Here is a 5218-nt window from a genome sequence, read left to right as displayed (position 1 = left end):
AAGAGTTCTCAGCGGACAGTCCTTATTGCCCTGACAGAAGGAAGAAAAGGACGGGACTTTCCAATTACTTTTTTGGTATCAAGTTTCCTACAAAGCTCAATTAGTTCTAATCTATATGTTCCATTTCATCAGCATTGACACTATCCTATCTAACCTACAAATGTGGAAACCTTATATTTGTAAAAATTTCAGCAGGCTTTGTTTTATTAAATTCTCATTACTGTTAAGATTGCTGTATTTTTTTATGTCATTCCCAAACTCCCTTCTTGCTATTTGTACCACAGAATAATAAAGATGATTGTCACAAAAGCAAGACTGTGCCTTCTAGGTTGTCAATCACCAATGGTGTTTTTGAAAAGACTTGTAAAATGCTGAAGGAAATGACTTAGAGTCTTATTTTTATTTTTGTTCAAAGAAAGATGGATTCAAATAAATTATTCTGCTTTTGCTTTTACATGGCCTTGATTCTTTGTATTTTAGAGTAAAAATTTTACATAAAATAACATTATAGAATTAGATTTTTTATCCTTATTTCCCAATGTGCATCATAGAGAGCTCCTAAAATAAGACTCTTGCACTCACATGACTATTTACTTTCAGGCTTGAATTTTTTACTTTATTGAGTTGTGGATTCTACTTGTATATTGCTGTAGTTTAAAAAATAAATTAGAAACCAAACCGTAGAATTAAAAAACACCATTTTATAACCCCCAAATGAAATAACTGATTCAGATAACAATTATCATTAGTCAAGACTGCTAGATAAAAGGTACCAGATAAAACTACCAAGGGTTAGGTTGCAGAAACTCTGTGAGGGAAAGGTGATCTGAGACCTATAGAGAAGCAGGTATACAGAGTGGCACGGGTAACTCTTCAGGGTACAGTGAGGCCCAGGGAGTGGGAATGGAGCAGTCAGTCTTGTAGATCATGAAGATGAAAGATTATGTCAATTTATGTTTACTGACATTGGCTACAGACACTCTGACCTGCCAATGCCACTCTTTAGAATTTTATTCTGGCTAAATAAAGGTAGAAACAACCTAAATACGCAACAATGGGGGGATTTAAAAGTGACATTAGTGACATTAGGTCCATAAAATGATTCACCTTGCAACTATTAAAAAAGAAGAAATATGACTATATTTTCTGACTTTAAGCTACGTCTAATGGCCTATTATTTTATACAGGAGAAAGAAATCAAAAGAATAGCATTTCTTGCAAATCAAAACTACAGTGAAGTATTACCTCACAGTGGTCAGAATGGCCATCATCAAAAAGTCTACAAAAAATAAATGCTAGAGAGGGTGTGGAGAAAAGGGAACCCTCCTACACTGTTGGTGGGAATGTAAATTGGTGCAGCCACTATGAAGAAGTATGGAGCTTCCTTAAAAAACTAAAAATAGTTACCATATGATCCAGCAATCCTACTCTTGGTCCTGTATCTGAAGAAAACTCTAATTCTAAGAGATACATGCACCCCAGTGTTCACTGCAGCACTGTCTACAATAGCCATGACAAGGAAGCAACCTAAATGTCCATCAACAGATGAATGGATAATGAAGATGTGGTATATATATATATATATATATACACACACACACACACACACACACACACACACACACACACAATGGAATATTACTCAGCAGTAAAAAAAGAATGAAATAACACCATTTGCAGCAACATGGATGGACCTAGAGATTGTCATACGAACTGAAGACAAAGACAGGAAAAGACAAATATCATATGATATTTCTTATATGTGGAATCTAAAAAAATGATACCAGTAAACTTATTTACAAAACAGAAATAGACCCACAGACATAGAAAAGAAACTTATGGTTACCAAAGGAGAAAGGGAGGGAAGGGCTAAATTAGGAGCTTTGGATTAACATATACACACTGCTATATATAAAATAGATAATCAACAAGGACCTACTGTATAGCACAGGGAACTCTACTCAATATTTTGTAATAACCTATAAGGGAAAAGAATCTGGAAAAGAATATATAATATATGTATAACTGAATCACTTTGCTGTACACCTGAAACTAACACAATATTGTGAATCAACTATACTTAAATTGAAGAAATAAAATTTTTAAAAATAATAAAAAAGAATAGCATTTTTTAAAAATGTATTTCAAGTGAACCACTGTATTTATACTATACCTCCCATATTTTCACAGGAGAACATGGTGAAAGGAAAATTAAGACTGAATCTTACAACCTACCCTATCTTCTTTCCCAGTTTTCTTTCTCTACCACCATTATCTATTTTTCTGCTGGAAAAGTCCATCAGTTCCACCACAAATATTTTCTTCTACATTTGGTAAAAAGAAAAAAAAAATTTATCTAATTAGAAAAGGAATCCCTGCCCATTGTTAAATATATATATATATGTACTTGGAAATGCAGAAGGCTAACCATAACACAATTAAAATCACCTGTAGAGAGTAGATCTGAAATATTCTCATGACCAAAATAAACAAATGTAATTATGTGAGGTGATGGATGTGTTAACTAACCTTATTATGGTAATTATTTCACAATATATACGTGTACCAAATCACCACACCTTAAAGTTATACAATGTTATATGTCAATTATATCTCAATAAATCTGTATAAAAATTTTACATCGCTTGTAATCTCACCTCCCAGAAATAACCGGTTAGCATTTTCCCAGGTTAGTTATGCATACATTTATTCCTACTCTTTCCAGTTCCAGAAAGGATTTATGGTAGCTCATATAAATGCATAATATAACAAGATAAAATACACCCCAAAAAATAAAGGTGATAAAGAAAATAGGATGAAGGAAAAATTAGAGTTTACAAAGGCAAGGCGAAAGAAGAAATGAGGTTAGTAACTAGTATGATGAATTTCCCTTCATCTGAGAGTATTGTTTTATACCACTGAGATCATGCAGCATATACAGGAGGTTGTCTAAGGAGGGGCCTCTGAACTGAATGCGATTTATTAGTTGTCAGAGCCAAAGAAAGGGTGAAATCTTACTGCAGGGCTAGGAGAGAGCAGGTCAGCTTTCCCAGTCACCCAGTCACCCCAGATACATCTGTCTCTCCCCTCCTTTCTCAAGTTTGAATCCCCTCCTGGAGACCACGTGTCTTCTTGTAGAGCAGACCCTAACTACAATGAGCTACTGCTGCATCTCTGTGTTCTCTTTTCTAGACCCAACTCTGGGACACTTTAAAACATAGACAATCTTAAACAGCCTTTTAATAGGTAATAATACATTCACATGATTCACAAATCAAAATTCTATTAAAAGTATGCACTAAAATAACTGGTTTTTATTAGTTTTTGGTTTTGGTTTTGGGTTAGGCTATTTCTGTGTATCCCTCCAGACTTTCTTACCACAACCAAGGGAAATACAAACACATATACTTATTTTTTTCAAACTCACTCGCTATTTCTCTCACTTCTGTGTCTCTCTCACACACACAAAAACACACAGACTCAGTGCGTGGTTCCACTCAAAGCAGCAAGGAATTGCAGAAGGGTGAAGTGTGAAAGGATCTAGAATCCAAGTAACTTTTGCTGTCACTGGTGTGTAACACTGGATGACTCACTGCTTTTTTAGTAAATGGGGATGAAAATCTCATAAATTAAGATTTCCAAGGGAAGTAATGAACCAACCCAGATGTTCACCTAATTAACAAATTAATCTTTAAAAACCAGCCTAAAGTTCTTTCCTTATTACTAAACATAATCTTGGCTGTTGTTAATTAAAATTTTTAACTGCATATTACTGCTTCTAACTTGGAATAGATTCATATTCCTCCTGCTTATTATTTTGAAAGAGTATATCCTACTGATAGACTTTTAAGCAAAAATTAAAATACTTTTGAATAAAAGTTTTCCTTGTTTCTTTGACATTTGTGCACTTCCATATTAATAAGACAATTTCAGTTAAAATAAACTGCAAAATACACTCTAAGACGATTTATGTGATCCCTCAGTTTTATAAGACCATGCACCTTATAAGGTTCTGTTTAATAAAATTGAATGATAGAATAGTACATGGCATATAGGTAGCTATTTTACTATGTTATTAAAGATTTAACTTATTTTTAGAAAGTTTTAATTTTCTGCTTCTGTATGCTTCTACTTCTATGCATCCCTGTGAACTTCTCTGTCATTCTTACATATTCCTCTAAAGTTTATGTTCATATACATATGAATGTGTATGTTTTAGTTTCATAAGGCAGTAAGAAAGCAGAGATTCTTTTCTCATGAGTAGGCAGAAATCAGACACAGCACTTGGATTTAACACTGGTACTCTCCTTCCTTCTCATCTGCCAGGTACACTTTTTACTGGAATTACCGTGTTAACCTTGAAGTTTACAAATACTTTTACATCCACTACCCCCACTGATCTTCACAAGAACCTTGTGGGCTAGAACAAGCATGCCTGCTTTACAGATGAAGGAACAAATACTCAGGAAATGAAAAGATTTGCTCAAGTCCCTTATATAAAATGTATTTGTACATAACCTACACAATCGTCCCCTATACTTTAAATCATCTTTAGATTACTTATAATACCTAACACAATGTAAATGCTATGTAAATAGTTGTAAACACAATGTTAGTGCTATGTAAATAGTTGCCTGCACGGCAAATTCAAGTTTTGCTTTGGGGAACTTTCTGGAATTTTTTTTCGGGTGTCTTCAATCTATGGTTGAATCCATGGATGCAGAACCCACAGATATGGAGGGCTGACTATATTTATTTGGTTTTTGTTTGTGTCTGAGAACTTTCTCGTTTGAATATGCTCCTAGGGAAGATGACAGCTCTATTGCTCACCACACAATGGGGCATAAACTTGGCAGATGGTTCCTGCAGCAGAATTCCACTTTAGGTTGTTGGCAGAGGCTTTCTGAAGCTTCAGAGCAGTCAGTTGCTTAAGTTCTACAAAAACCAGTTGTCTGAAGAGGTGGGGACTTCAGAGACCATGCCCCCTTGACAGCCAGCTCTTCTGAGTGTCCCATATGGCATCCATCCCATTATATGCACTTTAGAACACAGACAATAAACGGTTTTTGAATTGTAATGAATTGCATTACCTATGCGTTGTATATTTAATGAAGACACCAGGGATAGGAGGCAAATAAATTACTGTTTCCAATAGTCTTCCAGTTCTTTGAGATTGACTCTAAGGGCACTTGATAACTTTGGGAGCCATTTTTCCTTG

This window comes from Lipotes vexillifer, unplaced genomic scaffold (genome assembly GCF_000442215.2).
Source record: "Lipotes vexillifer unplaced genomic scaffold, Lipotes_vexillifer_v1.1 scaffold1704, whole genome shotgun sequence".
NCBI lineage: Eukaryota > Metazoa > Chordata > Mammalia > Artiodactyla > Lipotidae > Lipotes > Lipotes vexillifer.
The sequence above is the reverse complement of the archived record's forward strand: the minus strand, read 5'-3'. Positions refer to the sequence as shown.